This window comes from Tinamus guttatus, unplaced genomic scaffold (genome assembly GCF_059628265.1).
Source record: "Tinamus guttatus ecotype Peru unplaced genomic scaffold, ASM5962826v1 Tinamus_guttatus_pri_ptg000639l, whole genome shotgun sequence".
Classification (NCBI taxonomy): domain Eukaryota; kingdom Metazoa; phylum Chordata; class Aves; order Tinamiformes; family Tinamidae; genus Tinamus; species Tinamus guttatus.
This window is the reverse complement of record NW_028289173.1, coordinates 1,682,299-1,708,023: the sequence shown is the minus strand read 5'-3', so window position 1 is coordinate 1,708,023 and position 25,725 is coordinate 1,682,299. Positions and strand designations below refer to the sequence as shown.

Sequence of the window (25,725 nt, the reverse complement as noted above, 5' to 3'; positions counted from 1 at the left end):
CTCATCCTTTTAGTTCAACAGCTCTTTTATTCCCTCTGACCTTGGTCTACTTTCTTATCTCCTAGTTAGCACTCCCTTTGTTCTTTCACTGAAACCTGAAGGCTGGAATTGAGCAGGCCTGCTGGGCAGCCATGTACGCGGCTCTCTAGCCATCCCTCTACAGCTCTGGAGGTCTCTATCAGCCACCCACCCTTACACTTCTCTCATTGACCTCCCCTCTGATTTTAAACTGTAAGCTCCTGACCAGTTCGGTATCCTTTCCATGGCAAAAGCTGCAGGCAAAGAAGCAACTGACACCTCCTCTCACTCAATCTTTCTCCTCCTTTTTCAAGGATCTCACCTCTCCCCAACAAATTTCATTTTCATTTAAGTTCTGTGATCTTAAAAATCAAAGCCCTGCCTGCTGCTCTTGCAACACCAGCTACTCCTACCTGATGCTCTATTCTTGACCTATAGAGACAATTATAACATCTTTTCTGTAACTAAATTCACAGAAAAACAAGCCTATTATAAAATTGATATTTTTTTTCTGCTGAAATAAAATGGTCAGAGTTTAAGAACTTGCTTTATGAATTACTGATGATTCAGATCAATATTTCTCAAGTATTTTTTTAAATCCAAATGTTATATTGTTGGTATTGATGCTAATGTACCGTCTGTGAATTCCCATGTGAAACACTGCTGTTTATGGTTTGGGGGAAAGGAGATGATAACTTTTTTAGCATTACAGTATTACAAAACAGTAATCTTCAGCTACTATTAAAACACAGGAATATTAATAATAAACCCATAAATGCTTGGTGTTGTATCTTTGCATAATTTTATAACTGTAATGAAATCTGTGGGTTTTACATTAGGTGTGAAATATATGTCTAGCAAGTCTTTAGCTTCAGCTCATAGTAGACTTTCTACAAAAACTTATCAGTGAAGAACATAGATATACCGTTTCAGAAGTAGTTTTGCAATTCTCTTGGTTTTGTGTGGAAGGAAAAAAAAAGCTCTTATAGAAGATACCTATATAATTTTTGGAAGCAGATGTGAGTTAACTATACCAAGATAAAAAGATACACATGCATACGTAAACTGTGGCTGAGTAATGATTTCAGTAATGACTGCTAAAATAATATAGTGTAAATTTATCTCAGAATATCAACACTTTGGGAACATAGGTGTAAGTTGTCAAGATTTACTTGAAATTTTCCTGGCAAGAAACCTGTAATGTGTCTGGAAAGGTCAAGAATAGACCTTTAAATATGCTGGTGTCATAACAGCAACTAGTGTTATCACTTGTTCCATTATGATTGACTAGGCTTGGAAAAGTCTCTTATATTAGTAGGAAAACGAGTCCTTATCATTTGCTCCTCTGTAATTAGAACTCTCTTCATCATTTCATGCTTGGAGGCATCATTCTAGGAAAAATAATCTCATTCATTCTCATTATTCAGTCTACTCCAAGAATAATAAGTATTAATGCTGATAATTAATGCTATCAATATGTTCTTAGTCAATTTTATTTCAAAAATAAACATCTGCCAGGGTGTCTTAACTGTCATTTTATTATTCATAAAATGAAAATTGTGTCAACACAGTTTGTATCTGTCAAACTGTGCACAAACAGAAAAGGAAAGTATGTTCTGCCTCGGCAACCTGAAGGTCTATAACTTTTTTCCTTTAAACAGTATTGAACACGTGTTAAGTTAAGTTAGATGAATTAAGATGAAATAGCTCTGTAGAATGAACTGTGGTGTTCAAGCATGGTGAGGACATTATCTAAGCAAACAAACTTATTGTATAATAAATAACTATGTATTTATAAATATGTATATATATATCTATGCATAGATACAAACAAATTATTAAACAATTATTAACAAATAATTGAATATCTGTACTTTTTTTTTGCTTATTCTAAGCTTAATTCAACTAAGAAAAAATGTCTATGACATTTCTTAAATAATATTAACCAGTAAAAAGTTATGTATCTTACACTTATTTGTGATTATGGCAGCTTAAGAGGGAGAAGAGCTCTTGCCTGTAATACCTTAAAGCCTTTATGCATCTTTCAGAGAACACTCCTCAGGCCCATTTGCAAGGCCTCATAACAGTTTCTGAAGGTGTTTGGGCAGAAGGGTTTAGTCTCTCTTTTGTATTATTTGCTTTGAGTTCTTACATTTAAAGATAAATGTAAATGTATATACTTCTTCTTTTTTTTAATTAGACTCCCAAGGGTCTGGTCCATTTGTGTTCCTCCCTTCCATTCCACCTTCAGAAATCCAGCATTTATGAGACTGTGTAAAGCAATTTCATTCATCCATTTTGCTTTTAAATCAGAGTATGGTTGTTTGAGCAGTTCGTGTTATGCAGTGACCTAAATGGTGTCTTTGGGAATCTAGCATAGCACAGGTGAAGGAGATACTGTGGATGATACCATTACTGCAGCTGATAGGCTGTATTAGTTATTGTGCTAATCTGAAATAAAATTTACCCTATTGGACATGCTTTCAGCATTTCTAAAGAATTAAATTAATTCTAAAAGAATTCTAAAATTAATAAAAAGTAAACCCCTTAAATTAAAAAAATAAAAGGCTTGCTGGAGAGCATGTTACAGTTCCCACAAGGTTAGAGGTCGCTTGCTTGTGTTGTCTGGCCCTTGTGTCTTTGGATGCTGCCACGTGCTGGCAGTAACTGCCTGGATGGGAGATGTACCATAAGTAATGCTCAGTCTCTTCTGTGTGATAGAGGTGTTAAAAGTGCCATATGGTCTACTTAAACAGAGCTTCTGGAGCTGACAAAGCCTTGGTGAAGGTCTGAGCTTGCTGTGCAGAGATGGGCTTGTGAAATACAGCAGTCAATAACAGGGAAATTACTACAGTAACACTAAGGGATAATGAGATATCACCTGGAATACAGTTTTAGGATCAGTTGTCTTGTATTAAGAAAATCGTTGCCACAGCAGAGGTGAGTAGGGGAGGTTAGTTGCTATGAAAATGGAATCAAAAGATTAGAGTTACTTAGCCAAGGAAATGGATGAAAAGGAAGGGAAATGACAATAGTTTATTAACCTGTGCAAGACATCTTTTTCTCTCAATTCTAAAGACATAAGCACAATGTCATCACATGATTAAACAGAATAATAAAAACATGAAATAAATAACATACTTTTCCAAACCATGCAGAGCTCATTGTCTGAGGAAGTGAGTGAGGCCCAGAAACTAGTAACTGTATATTTATATAATTAATGAGGATGAGGACGGTCTATGGATTCAGTGCGAGCACAACTAGCATTAACTGTCAAGGATTGCCAAATTTTCTTCTTCAGACTTATATTTCATATTCAATACTGAGAGGAGACTACAGGCAGGGACAGGTTACCACACACTGTCTACAGCAGGCTTCCTGGATCTTCCTCTGAAGCATCTAATGAAAGCCCCTGTTGGAACAGGATAATAGAACTAAATTTAAAATCAGATCAAATTTGGCTAGCCCTGTGATCTTAGCATACAAAACTATTCAAAATGATCTGAGAATCCATTTATTAAATTAAAGGAGAAAAGACTAAATAGCCCACATACAAACTTTGCAAATATGACTGACTCTTTCATAGGTCAGCTAAAAAGTCATATGAGTTTGCTTTTTCATTGCAGAAAAAGAGATGGAATTTGAAGATTCTATAAAGCCCCCTAAAGAGCATCACAATTCTGTGTAATAATCTATAACTGTATTTTCATTGTAGATATCTTTTATTTTATAGTAGCATTTTAGACTCCTTTGAGTCATGAACCAAGTACCAGAGGCAAGATTCATCTCCTGGAGATGAAAAGAAGCAGACAACACCCCCCTGGAGTCCATAGCTTATATTCTGCTTCAGCTATAGCAACTGATACCTTTCCAAAATGAAAACATCTTATTTATCACTATTTTACACAATTATCTTCTGAAGTAAAACTGACACATCAAAGTTCTTGTGAGTTCTTGTAATTATATATATATATATATATATATACATATGGGGTGTGTGTGTATTTATGTGTGTGCTTAACTTTGTATCTTAACTTTGTTGTCTAGAAGCAGAATAATATTTTGAGTAAAATAGTTATATTTTCTTAGATAAAGAGGGCTACTTCTTTCTTCCCCTATATTTCATCAAATGCACTTTTGATTAATGCATTCAAATTTAGAGATTTCCTAAATCTGTGTCAGAGGTAACTTCTGTCATATTTATTATCGCTTCTTAACACTTAGTTAAAGAAATTAATGCTTTTGCTAATAGCCCAAAGAATAGGTCTGTCAACCCACAAGCACAATTACTGAAGCTGCCTTAGGACTCTAAGTCCTCCCACCAGTTGGAAACAGGACTATCAGACAGAAAACATTCTGATACTACGGGAAAAGATATACAGCATGCACCATGTCTGTGTGTGCCCCTAGCAGCTGCTCACAGAGTAGTAATGTAATCTCTGAGGGGTGTGCCTGCCATTTCTCTTGTAGGGTGATAGCAACTACCCCAGCTGTTTTACTAAGATAAATACAGACGAAGGGGAAGGTACAGAAGAACCCTCCAGTGATGTAGCTGGAAATAGTGTAGATGTAGAAAATGTGGGAGTTAAAAAAGGTAGAAATACAGAATGCCGCTGAGTTGCCTTGCTGCTGTGGAAAGCAATCTCTCTCTTGAAATGTGCATATTGGATGAAGATACTCTGTGAAACAGTCCATTTAGAATGTTTAATGCAAGAAGCTGGTTTGCTACAGAACTGCACTTTTTTAGAATTTCAAGCTAAGTTCATCTCTGTAAAAAAAATAGGTCACATTAAAACATAAACAGGAAAAGTAAAAAATGGGATACACCTTAAAAAGACAATTTACACTTTACACCTTAAAAGACAATTTTCTTTCTATTTCTTTTCTTACTTAAGTATGTCTATTGTCTATTTTATATGAGTCCTATACATTTTGAAATACCAATGCTTTGTGAAGTGGTGCCTAATTAACATATTTATCCTTACGGTAAACAAGCTTTCAACATACCTACCATGGAGAGATGTTTGGACGCACACACACACACACACATAGTTGCATAAAAAAATTCTATGCATATTACAGAACTCTCTTTGATTTATAATAGTGACCTTGATGGAATGTAGACCTTGGATTACTGTTTGTAGCGTTTCTTGTCCTCCAATCAGGTTTCTAAAATCAACTTCAAAAAATTAGTTAGGGGAAAAATGTAAGTTACATTCCTTTGCTAAGCAAAGATTTTGTCATTTTTACCAAGTTAATGTTGTGTCGACTTTTTTCTTTCTCTCTGTTCCTGTCATGAGGACATAATTACACTAAATGAAAATGCCAGTACTTTTTAAATATCATATTTTAAAATGTTGATATTTATGAAGAACATCAATCACTTGAAGAGTTAGCTTCACAGCAATGTTTTCTATCTTATATAAAAGTCTCAATAAATATTCTCAATAAATGCTGTCCAGAAAACTTCATTCAGTATTGCCTAGCATGTTGAGTTTAATTGTTCTCTCTTCAACCAGACAAAAAGAGTTTCTGTTTCTTCAAAGCAACAGGCCCATTGGAGGTATCTGACAGGTATTAAGAAAGAAGTGTACAAAATCAAATGAAAGAGATTGCAGAGGGAGTTTCTGAAGGACATTTTGAAGAATGTTCTTGCCTCTATATGTTATCTACTTTGTCAGATTGCGTGTAAGATACCTTCTGTTTGGCTCTTACTACCAGATTTTTTTCCCAGTCCATAACAGATGATATTTGTTATTGCTAATCCAGGAGAAGCTCACTTGGTTTATTCTGCTCAGACAGGATAGCAGAGAATTCAGGCACAGACTTACATAAATCTCCTGGAAAGACAATGTCCTATAATTGCTGTTCAGCTAATTTTGGTAAAGGTATATATTTCTGAAGTTTCATCACACCATTTTTGTGATTTCCATTAAATTTTTTTTAAAAATAGTGCATGCACCTTTTTTTTAATCATTTCTATATTCTAGAGAAAACAGAACAGTTTGACAGCAGTAAATACATTTTATTACCACTTCCTGAAATTGGTAAAGTAGCAGAAAATGTTTGGCAGATGATACAAACCTGTTTCCTTCCAAAAATACCCTAATAGTATACTTCAAAAAATTAAAGATCTCAATTTGACAGCACTCTTCCTTGTGCTCTAGGAATTAGAGTACAAGCAGAGAAAGATAGAGCAACATGTGCCCACCTATGAGCTTTTCTCCTGGAGAACATGATCTGAGAATTTTTTTTACAAGTGTAGTGCACGCGTGTGTGCGCTTATCTTTTCATGTTACCTGTAGAACTCTTAAAGTTTTATAGGATTTCCTGTCAAAACTGGTCATAACAATGCAAAAGCACAGATGCATTTGGGCTTGTTTCCCATAAGTTTTATTAAAATGGAAACACATTTCACTAATACAGTGCTAAGACTTTCTTCTCTCAGCTTCCAGTAGATGGTTATTATGTGAAAGATACCAACAAAACTAGAAACTAATTGAATCATATCATTGCTGTTTAATGATAAATCTTTAAAGGCAACAAGTCTATACATGAGCCACAACTTATATGACCACAGGAATTTTTCAGAACTAGGTATCAGGCCTCTAAGGGCAGCAATAGGTCTTAATGGCCGTGACCAGCCTCACTTTGGCCCTCCATCCAGGCCATCCCTCCTCGGCCTTGCTCAGGGAGAGTGGGACTGGACTTTGCTGATGGAATAACCCCATATTTACTGCTTCCCTACAGCTGAATATAGGAGAGAGTGAGTAAGTAGCAGCTACACCATGCAATTTGCTCCTTTATGTTTGGAGTAAATGTCTTTTAACAAAAGATTTTCATTTTTAAAAAATATTTTTAAAATATTTTTAATTTTATTTAATTAATTTTATTTTACTATTTTTTTAATAAAAGCATCTTAAGACTGTATTTCTGTTAGCACCAAGTGAGAAACTCTAGAACAATGCAGCTATTTTGAGATGCACGTCTTGCTGATAAGTTGTTACTCTAGTTAAGTTAGAACACTCACACACTTTTAATACATGTTTTTTTTAAAAAAAAAATCAACACCCAGCATGACATGCATTATGGTGTCTCACTGACCAGAAATTATAATCTGTGTAGTCAATGATGTATCAGGAGGGGAAGTGGAGGGGTGAAAGAAAGAAAAGATTTTATGAAAACACTTGTGTTGCCTCTTGAACAAAATTGCTTTTGTCGCTCTTCTAAGCAGTTGGTGTATTAAGTGATGTCCTTTCAGATTTACAGCAGGCTACAGTGTGGCTCATAATGGTCCAATGTTTATGTTATAATGGATGTAAGAGACTGTGTGTGATCAAGAAAGCACAGGAGTGATAGATACACTCCTGACATGCCGTGTCCTGTTTGCTGGCATTGTAGAACTTGAGGAAGAAAGCCTTACACATGTCCATGTTGCATCTACTTAAGCAGAGTTGTATCTTGAAAGGATGTTTCCTTCTGAGCTTCAATATTGTCATTTATCCTAGGGCATAAGCTTAGCTCTTTCAGTTCTTACTGTTTTATGCTTATGGCAGATGATTTACATTTCTGCAGAAGTCACGCTTGCTTATCAACTTCATCAGCTTTGGTAAAGGCAAACAAATATGTCTTTTTTATGCCATTTTATGTCTTCTCCAGTTTGCTAATTTAAATTCTATTTTTTTTTCATTCTTCTTTATTCAAACACAAAGTTTCTCATCTAATTTACATTTCTGCTTAAGAGCTACATTTGTTGAAAAGCAATGACCAAAACAGAATATAGAATTTATTTTATGCTATGGCTAGCTTTTTTCATTTAAAGTTGCATCAATTGACATTGATTTTAGAGAGGAAAGGGTCTTAAGTAGAGAATAAATAGAGGATAAGTATTTTTATTCTGATGTTCTTCTGTAGTGCTAGAGCATGGTAATGTGAATTCAGTGTACATGAGAATCAAAAAACCGGCTGTTCTACATCTCCGAGACAATTCATTGTTACAACAACATATTCACGTGCTGAAACATAAAGATTAGAACCATTTGTCTGCAAAATAAAAATGTTTTGTAAAAAAAAAAAAAAAGAAAAAAAATCCATGAAGCTAGAATATAACAATAGTTGCCCATTCTTTCCATGGAGTACCAGAGAGAGTAATTATGATCTGAGAATTTATGCTCTTACAGCAAAAGTTCTCAACTGCATCATCCTTTTTTTTTTTTAATTTTTTAACCTCTCCTTTTTGTTGTTTTATCCCATTTTTACTTTATTTATATAAATAAGCAAACCAAAATAGGATAGTGTATAGAGTAATTTACATAAAAATGTATCAAAATCTACAAGAGCAATGAAGACAGGTGAAAAGTCTATTTTATGAAGTTAACACCAAAAGAAAAAGCATCTCAAAAATGTCTTGCTAGAATTTTATTTGATTATTCATATTTACCATGTGAGAGAATCAACACTTAAAAAAATAAAAAATCAAAGAGGAAAAGAGTTTGAATGGAATCTTAGAACAAAAGTGCTTTCTGAAATTCAGGCATGACTTAATATTCTAGTCATGTCATAAAATGAGAAAGAAGAGGAAAAAAAAAAGATAGAGATGAAGCTGTATTCTCTGAGCTGCAATGGCTACATAATTTATGAATGGCACAGCTATAAGCTATAAAGCATCTATAATAACTATAAAAACTATACTACCCTTACAAGATATTCAATTTATTTGTTTCTTATGTATGGAGCATATTTTTAAGTATAGTTCTTATTGTCTAATAATATTAAGCAACACAAAAAAAAAGAAAGACTTGTGAGTAGAATTGTCATGAATGCTCCTTAGCTCTATGTGCATTTCCAGTGTTATATGGTTATGTAGGTTATATTCAGTAAGTGCATCTGCTTAATCTGAAACAGCAAGCACATGTAGGTAAAGTGTGCTGAGATCCTTTTGTGCAATTTATTCTCTCATAATTAAACATTTTAAGAAAGAAAATGAATGGATTGAAGCTTGTAAAAAAACAACTTTAGAAAAAGGGTTTTTTTTCTTCTCGCAGTTTATTTATATTGTGTTTTACCAAAGGGAAAAACCTATCTCATAATTTATCTCATAGCCTTTTAAAAAACTTCTTCTGACACTCTTATCAATGTGAGTTACATGACAGAAATGTAAAACAATTTTAAAGGAAAAAGTAATATGTTTTAGTTTATAACTAAGCCCTAATTGTAAATTCTGCAAGCAATTTCAGTTCTGCACATTCCTCTTTGCTTGTTCCATTTTATGTCACACCTCAATGGAAAACAGTTTCCTAGTGAATTGTTAGTGTGTTCTTGTTTAGAGATTAAAAGAATCCCTTCAAAGACAGTCCGTGCTTACGTACCGCATCTCATACCTGTGACCGTCTCACTTGTTATGGCAACAGAAGAAAATATGTCATACATTAGAAGTCACTAAAATAGATATTCAGCAAAAAAAAAAAAATCACTATGATTGATTTATTTCTCTGGTTAGATATCACTGAACAGATCGAACAGATATCAATATTAAATTTGAATATGATTCATATTTTCATAATTTTTGGGTAGATTTGTGCTGTCAATTATTGCAAGCAACTTAGGTATCTACATGTTATAATCTGTGCAACTCTATTCTTGTAGTTATCTGAAGGTTCCAAAAATTGACTGAAATTTGAAAACTGTGACATAATTTAAAATAGCCTGCAAAAAATGAATTGATATACCTAAATTTAAAACGAAAACCCAAGGATATCAGTCAGCTTAGATCAGGAAGTGGGGACACTAAAGGAGGCAAAAGGAAGGATAATCTTTTTGAATACGGAGACAACTGTCATAGGAAATTGCAAGTGTAATGGCAAGGATATTTAGTAAGTCTGAAATCAGAAGACAGAGAGCAAGCATACCTTTTACTCTATTGCAGACACTGTCTTTGCTTTTCTCTAATTGTAAGAAAAACTGGGCAGCTATAGTACCTGGAACTTTAGAATGGATTTTGCAGAGAAAGAATAAGCAACCAATGGAGAGATGACAGAACACATCTTATCTTAAAAAAAAAAAAGTGATCTCATCTCATGCATTGTTTCTTTGATAACATACATTATTGTTGTGGAAGAAATAAATGGGAGATAATTGTGCTTAGACTGAATATTTGACATAGTATTTGTCAGGGCAAGCATTAGTGAAAAGGAACATATAAATGACTACCAACTTTCCAGTCAGTGGAAAAAGTGGTTCTAGACAAGGTTGGAAGAACTGACCAAAGAAACCAACAGAAAAAGCTGCTTGAGGGGTAAATATAGAGGCAATCATTCTGGTAGGCAGTAGAACTATAGTAGAAGATGAGATTATGATATGTGAGATTTGGATGACCCTGAATTATGAACTGGCCTATAGTTTACAGTGCAAGTTATATGCTGTGTTATATATACTGTAAGATTGTGTTTTTGTATTACAGCCTAAAATCACCTTTTATAAACAGAGAGTTTCTCAACTGTAAATGAGGAAGGAAGGGAAATTCCCAAAAAATACCCTTCCATGGGGTGGTAATCGGACATTGAAATCCACAGACAGAACTTATTAGTTAAGCTTATTCCAATAAAGAATTTTTCTTTGGCAATATTCTATGAAACGCTGTCCATGTGGATGTGTAAAGATTGCTTCTTACTGAAATACTTACCGGGGAAGACTGTTTTATGCGATGTTTTATGAAAAGAGACTGGAATAGAATGCCCTTTCTAAGGTGGGGAAGGAAAAGACACCCACACCATAGGAAAGAGAAAGAGAAGAGCTGCATAAAGGATAAGGCTGACATAACAACAAATAAGTACAAATTGGCTGTGAATGCATTCAGACTGGACTTTAGAAGAAAATTTGCAGCCATTAAAATAGTGGGATTTGGAACAGACCTTAGTACACAGTAGGAACCAGCTAGTACAGCCAGCTGTAGAATTAAATTTAAAAATATAGAGCTGCTTATTTCGGCATAGGATGGCACTTGAAAACATGGATTGCCCATCTATGATACTATAAAATATGGTTCTGAGAAATGTAATTAGATTCAATGAGTCCGTAGGATGGAGTACATTTTAACAGTATTTTTGGAAATGGAGGGCAATACTAACTCGTAGCTACTGACTCTTATCTAATTTTCTTCCTTGGACAGGTTTAAATCTGCATTAGGTTGTATTTTACACTAATTTATTGGCTCTTACTTAATAATAAATGAGTAAAACTAAATTTTTATCCATCCCTGTACTTTCCTTCATCTAAAAATATTGGAAATGAAACATAGCATGAGGATGTTTTCATGGGTTTTCTAGAAAGCAAGCTTCATTTGAGCAGTACACTAATAATTTTAGAGGAATTTTAGAGGTGTTTTAGTGTTTTTAGAGGAGTTCTACATTGTATTCACGCTTTATTATTCCAAGCACTTTTTAAGAACCATGTCATCCTTCAGAGGTGGGATAATCAATAAGAGGCCTTTAATTACATTGTGTGAAGAGCCAATTTCCTGGCTATACTAGAGGAAATAGTACTGGCTTTAGAGCAGCACACCTGTGGGACCTTTCTTCATCCTTTTGTCAAATGATGGTGGCTCAGGGTTGATCTGTTGTGATGGCACCATAATAAATACATCCAGCCCATGTAAAAGAGGGAAAGTTTATCTGGAGGGATGAAAAGATAGGGGCCATTTTGCATAGCTATTTGCAGATTCAGGAATTTTAAGACTGTATACTCTATATGAATGTAACCTGAAGATATTGAAAATTCTGCACACCTGTACTTCTACTTGACATTTTAATTGAACGCTTCTGACAGTCCTTCAAGTTTAGAACTCAGTTGGATCTCAGTCATTTTATGGTTTCCAAAACTGTGTAGACAAAATCTGAAAGTCTTGTAGTTATTAGCATTAAGCAAAGACAGTGGAAATACAGAAAGGCTGTTTCAAAACAGGAAATTCAATATGTATGACTTGTCGTCTATGCTAATGTACTAGCCAGTGCATCATACACTTTCCTTAATAGTCCTTGGAAAATTAGTCCCTATCCACACACAAAAACAATATAACTACTATTAAGGACAAAAAAAATATCATTTTCAAACTCCAGAAAATCTCTGTTCCCTTTCTGTAGTGAAAAACAAATATACAAGACGGAGCTTCATTGCAGTATTATGGGAAACTGCTATCCATGCTTCTGTGGTCATGCAGAGTTATACCTGCAATAGTTCTTACACGGTTTTCTTTGTGAGTAATGTCTGAAGACAAGTTAATTGGATCAGTGGGAAAAAAAAAAAGTATGAATCATTATTGCTAAGCCAAAATTTTTAAATGAATATTACTGAACAGTCCGCAGTGTGAGTGCAAGGTTTTTGTTCTTTTTTTTTTTTTTTTCCTAAGACATGGATGACTGTATTATAATCTGTTGCATCATGAGTATCTTTGTCCTCTGCTTGCCATGTATTTATGAGAATTAATATACTGAACCCATCTCCAAAAAATAGGCTTACACTTATAGTATGCAGACTGAATCTGCAGTTAATCATTTCTATATTTTGGTACTTAAACTATTGAATTACGAATAAAATCCTAGGCAAAAAGTGATACCTCCTTTTTCATTTAACAAGACTCCTTTAGTACCCATGAGATTCATAAGAAATTAGATGCTATCTGAAGAGCTAGGATTTGTAATAATGGCCCAGGTATTATGAGGATTAGAGGAATCTGGATGAACAATCCCTTAGCTCATAAAAGAAAATGATAAAGAATAAAAGGTAGCATTAACCATTCAGGGGTTATTGCAGCTGCACAAAATTAAAAGTCACTCACTTGATCACTTAACTAAATATGAAAAAAAAAAGAAAGTCTAAAAGTCACAGAAGCAGGGTGTAATGAAAATAAAGCTACTGCACATTTAAATTTTTGTCATTGTCTGTAGCAATTCTGCTTTTGTGTATTTTCAAATCATTTTAACTGTTTGTTTGTTCATTTATTTTTAATGAAAATCTATGTAAACCCTCATATTGTCAGTTTGGCTGCTTCTCTTAATTAAATTTTTCTATCCATCTGGCACACCTTCTATGCAATTCTGCTTTGTGGCCAAAGGATTCCCCCAAAGTTATGTACCAATTATTACTTCAACATGCTTCATCAAAAGTAATGTCAGTGACACATTAAATTGCTAGAAGAATTTCAGTGACTGAAATGTTGTGCCCTGCTAACACAAATGATAATCCATTGCAGTATACTGCAAGGTGATTTACATTGCCTTCCTCTAGAAGGAACTATTTGTCTGATTATCTCAGAATAATTCCGTGGTCCACAGAACCCAGACTTTAGTGACTTTTGCTTAAAATCGGGTTGAAATAAGTTAAAGGTACTCAGTTTCTGCACTGAGTTCAGTGGCAAACCTTCCAGTCCTTCCAGTTTAGGCCCTGGCACGTTGTTGCAGAAATGGTTGCAAACTGCTTGTAAATATATTTTTATCAAACGGTTTTAAGAAACTTGGGGAAAAAAAAAAAAAAAAAAACAGTAATCCTTTTAATGACTTCTCTTCCTGCAAACGTATCATCAGAGTGAAGAGAGATATAGTAGAAATTTACAGAAATATCTGAGGCCATAGAGAATCCTTGTTATTATGCTAGTAAAATGACTCAATCACCTGGAATACTTATTCCCAGATATGAACTCTGGAAGGAACCCTTTTTCATTAATAAAATTTTCTGTTGGCTTAGGAACCACTACTTTTTACATGTTCTTTGTATTGTTTAGCATCCTACTGTTAGGACATCCCCATTCCTGGAGCTCCATTTCTTTCAGAGTCTACTATTTTCTTTTTTACTCACGCCTGTTTTCTCTCCTAGCTTCTTTATATATACTCCATATGTTTCAGTCAACTAGGATACTGCAGACTGATAAAACTGCCTCTGATTCCATATACCATCTAATCTTGTTTCAAATCCCAGATCTATTTAGCAAAAACTGAGGTATATGTTTAAGGTTAAATGCATGCTTTTGTGTCCTTCATGAATGCAGCTGGACTTAAATGCTTTCCTGAATCAAAGTCAAGGATAATGAGTTTCTGTCTTCTGTCCTTTGAGCTTCATCCTGGAAAGATTTCAGAGCACATGTAAAATGTATGTATAGGAGTGCACACATAAGCAAGCATGCACGCACACACACACACACACATGTATATGTGCACACACATGAAGACATTCAAGATCTTATATGGAACATTTTGAGATATCTTTTCGTGCCTGTAAATTGTTTTATGCGTTTTTGGCGCTCCACAAAAAAATGAAAAGACTTTACAATGTTTTGTTTTAACCAGAGATCCTCTGTAGAGGAGTAAAGGAGAAAAAAATGGTGTTACTTTCACAGTGTAGAAAGTAGGAGGCACTTCTGAATGCACTGAACTTAGTTTTTAATTGGTGTAGGAAGGACATTGCTGAATCAATATGAAATCGATATGAAAAATTGCTTTTATAAAACCATACTATGTAGAAACATGGACAACACGAACACATATCTAATATTTTAGCTAGGTGAACTTCAGCCATCAGTGAAGATAATAGAGTAAGAATTATGGTAAATATTGTTGTCTTGCATATTTATCCAATTCTTTGTTTTTATGGTAAATTCAAAAAATTCATTTTTTTTTTCTCCAGCACTCATCAGCTCAATTTTAATAAGCCTTCAGCTAGATTTATAGAATGTCTAAAATTATTACTTTTAATGCCAGAAATGGAATGTGAATATTATTTCATCCTAGAAAGGGTTTCTCAAAGAAGAGTGAACTGCAATGTTATTTATTTACCCAATTTCCTCTGATTTGCATGATTCCTTCTGAAACTGTTATGGGAGAGGTTGTGGAACAGGTCAAATACTCAGAGAACATTTCACATCTTCATTTTTACTCTGGGACTAGCATTTTTGTCAGGATACTTTGGTCATTGTAACAATTTATATGATTTGATGTTGTTGTGAATCACCTGAAAAAATGGAACAGAACAGAAATTTACTTCAAGATAGAGGAATAGTTAAGAAGGGGAGAAGATGGGCAGTAATGCTATATACTATAGGGGACTTGGCATTCAGCTTTGCACACAGTTATGATAATCCAACCTAGTGGGCACAAAATATAAGTAGTGTATTTTTTTTTTCTTTGTATGAAGCAACTCAGCAAACTCAAATTGAAATAAGATCATTTTGGACTACAATGCTATCTTATTCTATGAATTTAGTGAGGAATAAAAACATAACCTTTTGGTACCATCACTCTGAGGAAAGAAAATCTGGCCTGGGAGGCGGCCAACACTATGAAAATATTCTCTTTTTTTTGTATTGGCATCCAGTGAGTCCTAATTCAGTACTGTGCTGAGGCAGTTGCTCTATCTGTGATATCTAATTTCATACATTTGAAAAGTGTTGTTGTTGCATTAGCTGACAGTACAATTAATAATTAAATTTTGTTATGTATGTCCCTAACACATTTTCACACATCTAAAATTAATAAAAACTGTGTTCAGTACATACATACCAGTATATCAGACTTTCCTTTGGTTACAAAGGGGAATAATTCTAGAAGCTTAGATTTTTGAACTAAAGGTATATTATTTGAAAATAACAAAAATAAGTTATCTACACAGGTTCATGTTGCACTATAAATGTCCATCAAAAAAGAGGTAACACATCTCTGATGACAAGTAAGGAATGACTTGGCATTCCACTTTCACAGAATGTTTTGTTAATGAATGGCTGAAAAGAATCAGTTGATTCTGATTTTCTCAGTGTAAACCTTACCTGCTTAAATTCAAATTAATTTATCAAATGCGAAGTATGTGCACATCCTATAGTAGGCCATTTCTTTTTAAGGTTTAGTCAGAGGTTACTTCCATTGCAAACATTTTGATGAACCTAGTATGTCTTATCCATTAAATAATAATTAGCAGGAAAAAAAATCGTCTTTTGTTTCTAACATAGAATGAATAGAATTGATGACATAGAAGAAAAGAAATAAATATTTAGAATTTATCCAGAACTTCTGTGTGTCTATGCTCTATTGAAGTCCACTGTATTGCATAAAAATATGTTATTTATCTCCTAGAATAGATTTATTAGGTAGTATGGGATGTGCCTCACCATTGTAATGCCAAAAATAGCACATTCATAATGTCATATACTCAAATGCTTCTGCAATCTCAGAGGATATTTATTACTGCATCTTAGTGCAAGATTTACAAGAACGATAGAAATGGCCTTTAAAATTCTGAAGTATTAATGATAGTTTTGTGATAATAGCTTTATTGCCTTCTATTAAGAACTTTATTACATCAGTCTAATACAATTATTTTTTGTTGTTATATTGATATATATTGTTATTGTTATAACAAAATAAGATGAATGAGTGCTATTTCTTCCATACAGCATTAACACTATTTTAGGTTAATTGGATGCAGTCTTAGCTTACAATGATGGATGAGATGCATACAGTTGTCAGCAATTATGTATAAAAAATGAAACTCCATTATTCCCATATTTTCTCATATTTTTTCTTAGTTATGTGTAGTGCATAATAAAAATTCTAACACCAGTTGTTTTTACAGTGTTTTAAATTTATCAAAACACTCTATATAAACAAATGCAGAAATCTTCAATTAGAAATAAGCCACTGGAGCTTGATGGAGCTTTCTTCATATTATAAAACAGGTTGACTGCAGTATTGAGTACAGAGATTTTGCCTCTGAACTCTCTGGCTACTGACCTAGGTATTGGTGTTACTAGCTGAAAGAGAAATTCCACTAAAAATACCAAAATCAAAAATATTTCCTGTATCGTCTTCCTTCATGGTATTTTTACCTTGTGATTGCATAGCACTTGGCAGGGTTTCTTTGCCTAAGTCTTAAAAAAAAAAAAAAAATCAGTGAGTTGCTTTGCTCAGATTATAGTATGTCATGCACTATAATGAAGTATTTTACTATGAAGATATATTATTTCTCTGGTAATTGAAATAACTGAAAGTTCTTAAAGCGTGGCGTGTGCCTAAGGGACATAGAGGTAATGTACATAACATGACAGTGACAAGTCCATTGTGCTTGGAGACTTGGTGCTATGATGTATGGGAATAGTTTAAAATTGAGTGGATGACGATGGTGCCTTTGGCACTAGTGAGTAACACCGCAGCGCATGGAACATCTGTATGTCATGGTGATTCAAGAGCACTCTCCTAGAATTTAGCTCTTTGTGAAGGAGTGGTAGAAGGGGCAACCAGTGAGCACATGTATGCTTAATTTTAAACACATATCATAAATAAGAGCATTCATAAACCTTAAGGTAGTAACACAGTTACATATTTTACTGAATCTAGGTCCAGAGTGAAGAAAGTTAGATCAAATGTAGAAAAACATTTGTATTAATTTACAAATCATGTACTATAGTTAATATATTTTGCCTTTTTTCATTGGATTTGAAATGCTTGAAAGGCAGTTTTCAAAACTATATGTGCAACATTTCTATAATCTAGAACTGAATGCATGTCTGAAAATGTCAATTCATATCATTTTTAAACAGTTTACTAAGATATTATCACTCAGCACTACACAGATTAAATATTGAGAAATAACCATAGAAATAAATACTTCCATGTAGGAAATTCCACAGAATTCCAAACACGTTGACTTCATTCAGCCAAGCATTTAACATTTACCTGAGGATCAACATCAATACTGAATCCCTTCAGAATGACAGAATGGTTGAGGTTGGAAGGGATCATCTAGCTGAAGATCATCTAGCTCAACCACCCTGCTCAAGCCCAGTCACCTAAAGCACATTGCACAGAATTGTGTCCAGGTGGGTTTTGAATATCTCCAAGGACAGAGACTCCACCGAGTCTATGGGCACCCATGCCAGTGCTCAGTCAGTCTCACAGTCAAGAAGTTTTTCCTCAAATTCAGGTGCAACTTGCTAGGTTTCAGTGTGTGTCCTGTTGCTGTCTGAGACTGAAAATAGTCTGGCCCATTCTCTCCCTTAAGATATTTGCATACACTGATAAGATCCTCCTTTTAGCCTTCTCCAGGCTGAGCAGTCCCAGATTGTGTGGCCTTTTGTGATAGGAAAGAGGAAAGGTGCTCCAGTCCCTTCAGCATCTTAGCAGTCCTTCACTACACTCGCTCCAGTAGCTCCATATCTCTTGTGCTGGGGAGTCCAGAACAGAACACAGCATGCCAGATGTGGCCTCACCAGGGCCGAGGAGAGAGATAGGATCTTCTTCCTCAGCCGGCTGGCAAGACTCTTCGTAGTGCATCCGTTTGTCTCCTTGGCCTCAAGGAAACATTGCTGAGTCATGATGAACAAGAAGTCCACCAGGGACCCCATGTCCTTCTCTACAAAGGTACTCTCCAGCAGGTCAGCCTCCAGGAGGAGGAATTATTCCTCCCTAAATGCAGCACTCTGCACTTCCCTTTTTTCAACTTCATAAGGTTTCCCTATGCAGATATCTCCCGCCTATTCAGGTCTCTCTCAACGGCAGCACAGCCCACTGATGTATCAGCCATGCCTCCCAGTTTTGTATCATCAGCAGAATTGCTGAGAGTACACCCTCTCCCTTCCTTCAGGTCATTGATAAGTTGAACTGGACTGGACCCAATACTGATCCCTGGGAGACACTGCTAGATAAAGACCCGTATTCTGTATGGCTGATCACATTCTCTGAGCTCTGCCTTTCAGCTGATTCCCAGTCCACCTGTCCCCAAGCTTTCCCAAGCTTATCTATGAAGATATTCTGAGAGACAGTATTGAAAGCCTTCCTAAAGTCAAAGGAGAAACATTCTTGCTCTCCTTTCATCTATCCAGCCAGACATCCCATCATAGAAATCTATCAGGTTAGTTAAGCGTGTCTTCCCATTGGTGAATCCATGTTGATACATCTGATCACCTTCTTCAAATGTACGGAGATGGCTTCCAGGATGAGTTGTTCTATCACCTTTCTGGGGATCAAGGTGAGGCTGACTGGCCTGTAGTTGCCTGAGCCCTCCTCCTTGCCTTTTTTGAAGACTGGAGGAATTCTGCCAGTCCTCAGGCACTTCTGTTATTCTCCATGACTTTTAAAAGGTGATCAAGAGTAACCTAAAGATGACTTCTGCCAGCTTGCTCAGCACTCATGTGCATGCTGAGCAAGCCCACCAGGGCACATGGACTTGATGTCAAGTTTGCATAAATGATCTCTAAGATGATCTTCTACCAAGAAAAAAAAAAAAAAAAACCTTTTGAGACCATACTTAAGTGATTTGCTGAATCCACGCATTTTCAATTTCATATTAAGCATCTCAATATTCACTTTGGAGTCATTAAAAGGAGTACAAAATAATTAACAAGTTGTGAATAAATTCACAGAAATTATGTATATTCTAAGTAAGGAAGAAATTCTTAAATGTTTCACGTGCATGACTCATCATAAAATATTCTTTACATTGTTATCTAAGAGAAGAAAACTTAATACCTAATATTTTGATATTTCTAAGAACTGGAAAAGGCAACCAACTAAACTGAAAATCATCTTAAGCACGTACTATATAGCTTTGCCTTCAGGGATAAGAATTAACAGTTATAGTTTGTCTTTTTGATGGTAATATGTCTCAAGCGGAATAAATCATGGTCTAGATTCCCTGCAGAACAACAACTACTGAGTAGAAAATGAGACCTCCAAGAGATTAATTTTAATCTCTTTAACCAAAATGTTACTTTCAGTGCATTTTATTGTAATCATTATATGTGCTTCCATTAAATATTCTCCCATTGATTTTGTGAATATAGTATTTGACCTAATGTTTTTGTGACAGGATAAGTATTACCAGTTATATAGAAAGCGATTTAACCTTGATCAACTATTTACTGGGAAGAACTAGTGGAGAGAAAGTACCATAAGACAAAAATTGTTTTTACAAAAAGTAGACCTTTTCTGGGAGGCAGTATAAGATGGAGAGGCAGCCCATATCATAGCACTGCATTCCACTTCAGGGTTACTTCTCTAAAAAGATATATTGCAAGGCTATTTTAAAAAACACAAAGCTGTAGCAAAGAAATATCTCTCAGAAAAAAAATGTTCTATGTAATGCACAGTTCTCCCTTTGAAAGGGGAATCAGACAATTAATTGAAAATGTGAAAAATGCCAGCTATTTAAATACACTACAGACAGACACTTAGGTATAAAAATATTTAAGAATATGAATTTGAGTATGCTAGTAATACAGCAAATGACGTTATACTCAGGCCACATCAGTTCACTGAAGCCTATAGACCTCCACTTCCAATTATACTTATCTTCATAAGAAATCTTGTACTCTTTTTAATTTCAAATTTTCTCATTGTGGCTGGGTGAGTTTATGCAAGCAAGCAAGCAATACTGGAAATGAAGACTGACATCAGGACTATAAACCTGCAAGAAAGAACCAGTTTCCAGGTCATGTACTGATCAGTTTATTCTTGGAGTAGCCAATTGTATTTCTGGATATACTTTCGTTCCGAAGGTAGGTAAAAATAGAATAGTAATTTTATTTAACAATGTATTTCTTATACTAAGGTATTAACAAATAAATTATTTGTTTACTCTTAATATTTCTGAAAGCCTAATTTTGGAGACTGTAAAGATTTATCAGTGCTAGAAAGAACAAATTCAGCATTCACCGGAAATCAGGCCTCTGACAAGCTTAAATTCGTTTTTAAAAACCTCATCTTCTTCACAATCTGAGAAAGATGCAAGTGCTGCAAAATGCTTATGTTTCCACGAATAACAAATAAGAAAAATAAACTTAAAAACCAGCCCGCTGAAATAAAGTTTATTCTAATGTTCATAAATAATATACATGTTAGTGATTAGCAGTAATGCCTGAATCTTTCACAGATCTGAGAGGAGCAAGGCATAATAGAACCATACTGAAGGAAAAAATCCTAGTTAAAACTCTGGGACAAGATTCACTGGGGATTTGAGTGAGTGTGGGTTTAACCTCCTCGCTCTGGCAGCCATGTTACAGAAAATTGGACACAGTGCCTCAAGAGTTTTCTATCATGGCAGGACATGCTTTCTTGCAAAATACCTCTAGGAAGCCTTTATTTATTTATTTTTACTTGAAAACACTGAGGAAAGGGAATTCCTGCACTACGAGTTACTTCTTTCTTTCGCTGCAGGAAATGCCCCTTGCCAACTTTCGTCTTCACACTTCATGAAGTACTAGTCTTCCATTTCCTCCCTCTGCATACAAGTCAGTGCAGGCAGTCAATGTTCACTAGCATCAGAGAAGAACAACTCTGCAGGAAAGGAAAAGCCACAGTTCAGCCCACCTCCAGCTGCTCCATCTGTTTCCAGATCAAAAACGCTTTGGAGAAAATTCTGGGAGTTGAATGGAGGAAATCCATAAGTCAGTGCAGGGTCAATGTTGTTATATTGGTATGATTAATAACTATTCCATGCTTTCTATTAATTCGTGGTCATGCTGTTCATAAATATGTAACCTGTGTTAAAATTAGGAACATATTTCACTTGCTATCATGCAGATCTCACTGGCAGCTTTTAGAAGTGGGGCTGGAGGGGTGATCAAATGCTCTTAAACACATGATGATTTTGTAGTATTACATCTCATGCATGTGGCATGGCTTTGTCACATACACACTTTCAAGTTCCAACACTATTGCCTGACATTTTGGGAAGGCTATGTAGATGATCAACTTTTCTGTTTTGTTATTTTTACTTTGGAAAAGCCTTAGAGAAATGTTTGAACTCTTGAAATGTTTTATGTGAGTCTTCACCTGAGATTCTATATCCTTCTTTTCAAAGTTGAGTCAATTTGCCATAAATGCATTTTCATTTATAAGTTTTTAAATATTTCCTTTATTTGAAATAAAGAACATAAAGACTAAGATCTATTTTAACATTCCATGCAGCAAAGCAGTGCAGCAAAATACTAAAAGCAAATCCCTCAACCGTGCAGGTTTCATAAGAGCGGTATTCTTAAAAACTAGTGTCTGAGTTGATCAGACCATCATGATTAAAATTTGGACAATATTCACTAATTCTCATAGGGAAATATACTTATGGTCATTTTGACAGAGTTTGCCGTGTTGACCCAAACTAGGTTATTCACCCTGAAGAAGGGCGAGTGGTTTTGCTACTGCCTCTTCTCTCTAGAGATTTTTGCCGTGATGAGGCATCTGTAAAAATCTGCTAAGTGTTTTCCAAGAGCTGTACCTGTACTGTGAGTAGATGCTGTAGATCAGACTGTCATTGTAAAAGCTCTTCTCTGGAGAGCGCCTCCCTCTTCAAGCATTGTGCTAGTGCTACACTCAGAAAAGCAGGCCAGTTCCTGCCGGAGAATCTTCTCTCTTGACATGAAATAGCCGGGCCTGAATTTAGATAAGGCTTTTGCTTTTTTTGTGAGTCGGCTAGTGCCACAGCCATGGAGGGCGTGTTTTTAAACTCCTTAGTTGAAAGTATATCTCCCCAGAATACTGCCAAAGTTTTTATATGTACTTGTAATTGTTCTCAGGCTTTTAAATCTATTCAGTTCACCCTAAGACTTCTTGTGAAACTGTTTTCAGTTTGAAATATATGCTGTGAGGTTTCTTTCTAGTAAATGCTATGTACAGAGTTAATTGACAATAACAGGTATTTTAAAAGACCCACTGATGACTCATGAAAAACTTTGAAAATCATTCAGCTTAAAGTTACTTTATAACACATGCATTAAATTTTACATAGTTCTCTTCCCTTGTTTATTATGAAAAATGTTTTCATGTAAACAAAATCTATTTTCATCCGCTTCTGTTCCTTATTTCTCACCTTAAGACATAATATTCAGTCTCAAGCATTATGATTATAGCAGTTTCCTTAGATATGTTTATAACATCACAAAGGTGGATTTATTCTCAAATTGAGAATCAGCACAAAAGAGCAGATGAACTCTTAAGTGTCAAAGATCCTGTTGATAGGCTGGCATATGTAGCAGATAGGAAAGAGCTTGGGAAAAGGGAGACAAGAAGTAAATAATAATAATAATAATAAACCTAAAATCAGAAAGCACTTGTTTTCCAGTATTTTCAAGGGAATGTTAACAAATTATGAAAATTTGATAGAGAAATATATGGTCAGCTAGAAAGGTCAAAGAATGACCCTTTACACTGATTTTATCATTCATTTCTAATGATCCTGACAAGATTTTTGGACTATGTGTAGAAAAACTTTTCTACCCTTCGCTTACAGACACTACCTCAGAGGTGTAGATAAAATACCCTCCCAAAAGTCTGGCAGGCAACAAACAACACAAATGAACAAAAAAAAAAAAGCTACAGCAAAACCACCCAACAATATTTCATAAGGAAGGATAAATATCATTATTATCCGAACTGACATTTCACCAAAGAATCTTGACTGACAGGGTGGAATAAAAAGGATAGTCATTTTGTGAGGGCTTAAAAATAATCATACCTTTTCATTATTTATTACATACCTATAATCATTGAAATATATTGTACAAACATTTGAGTATATGCTTTTCTCCTGATTTGGGAAAAATATGATTTTCAAGCCTCACATCAACTATTCACTCTAGAAAATGATGTTATAAGGACTGTAATATTATTTCCTTTCCCAACATATCCTTAATTGTTTCATTCTAATTGTTATATTGATTTTTACTCCATTTCAGACTGAGTCTGAATTAGCCAGTACTACTAGACAAAAGGAATTTTGTTAGCCATCTAAATATGTTCAGCATTTTTAGGAAAAAAAGTTGCTAGGACACCCAGTTGGTTGATGGTATCTTCAATTTTGAAATTCTCAAATCTTTCGGAAAGTCATCATATTATTAGGTTATACTGTATACATCAATAGCTCTTTTCTGTTGGAGCCATCTTATACTTAAATGAAAGATTACTTACATTTTCATTCATTCAAAGAGGGAAGATAAGAATTTGTCCATAAGCCAGTGCTTTTAAACCTCATCTTTTTTCAACAATGGCAAGCTACTCATCTTTTTAAAAGTGCATCCTTAACAGATTCAACACCTGTAGTGGGATACTACCCATCTCATCAGACTGCTAATGAGAAACCTTCTTTCTGTCCCTTTAAGTCAAAAAATTTGTTTTGATAAATCCAGGCGCTTTCTTATTTAGACAAAATTCTTTACAATATTACTATTATTACTGAGTGATGATAATTATCCAGTGTCACTAAAGAAATTATTTGACTTAATGAGTCTGCAATCAAATAATTTTATATCAAAGGGAGTGTTTTTTATGATTAATCCTTCATGAGTCTCTTGAAGTATATTTGTCGTATAATAATTTAATTTCACAGGCTTGTATATTGGATAATTTAATAGTTTGGTTCATCAAGAATACTATAAAGATTGCAGTCATATCCATGAGCTGATCTGCACTGTTAAGATGTATCAGCAAGAAAGAGAATGTAATCTATATTATATATGTAGAATAATAAAAGTTTTTCTGAAATGCTATTCTATGTAATATATATTTATGAAAACTGGTTGCAATTTAATTAGCTGTTTTCCCCTTGAGATAAGAAAGATCTAAACAACAAAGAATCAAATTCAAGAAGAGATGTTTTGGTTTTCATTAAAAGATAATGATAGCCTTAGTGCTTCTTGATTCTTTTTTACATCAAACACTAACAGATTAGGAAACAATACAGAATTTTTGTTCTGGAGTAAATGGGTGAGGTGGCTGACACTCCAGTGGGCTGTCCGAGGGACCTGCCATTCCGAGGGACCTAGACAGGTTAGAGAGTTGGGCAGAGAGGAAACTCATGAGGTTCAACAAAGAGAAGTGCAGGGTCCTGCACTTGGGGAGGAATAAGTCCAGGCACCAGGACAGGCTAGAGGTTGACCTAGCCTACAGCTAGGAAAACAGCTCTGAGGAGAGGGATTTGGGTGTCCTGGTTGACAAGAAATTAACCATGGCTGCAATGTGCTCTCATGGCCAAGAAGGCCAATCAGAAGGAGTGTTCCCAGTAGGTCACGGGAGGTGATCCTGCACCTCTAATCAGCTCTGGTGAGACCACACCTGGAGTATTGTGTGCAGTTCTGGGTTCCCCAGTGCAAGAGGAACACGGAGCTTCTAGAGAGGGTCCAGCTTAGAGCAACAAAGATGATAAAGGGACTCAAACATCTACTGTATGAGGAAAGACTAAGTGAGGTGGACCTATTTAGCATGGAGAAGAGAAGACTGAGAGGGGATCTTATCAATATGTACAAGTACCTGAGGATATTTGTAAAGAAGGTGGGGCCAAACTCTTCTTGGTGGGGGCCAGTGACAGAACAAGGGGTAATGGGTATAAATTAAAACACAGGAAGTTTAATCTCCATGTGGGAGAAGGGGCAATAAATTAAAACACAGGAAGTTCCATCCCTATGTCAGAAAAAAATTTTTTACTGTACAGATGACAGAGCAGTGGAACAGGCTGCCCAGAGAGGTTGTGGAGTCTCCTTCTCTGGAGATCTTCAAAATCCGCCTGGATGCCACCCTGTGCCAAGTGCTCTGGGTGTCCCTGCTTGAGCAGGGGGGGTTGGGCAAGATGATCTCTAGAGGTCCCTTCCAAACCCAACCATTCTGTGATTCTGTGATAATAGAAATAGAAAACACCTTTGACTATGAGAACAGTTGTTTTACATAAAAGGTAAATGCTATATTTGAA

At 35.2% G+C, this 25,725-nt stretch overlaps 1 long non-coding RNA gene across 1 annotated transcript in view; it reads right to left on the bottom strand.

Annotated features, from left to right (window-relative positions):
- LOC148592109 (uncharacterized) overlaps nt 1–25,355 on the bottom strand; it is an 88,638-nt gene extending 63,283 nt beyond the window's left edge. Inside the window, exon 1 of the long non-coding RNA XR_015913964.1 lies at nt 25,323–25,355. This is a non-coding gene — a long non-coding RNA (uncharacterized LOC148592109). The remainder of the gene's footprint in view (nt 1–25,322) is intronic.
- Nucleotides 25,356–25,725: the final 370 nt, after the last annotated feature.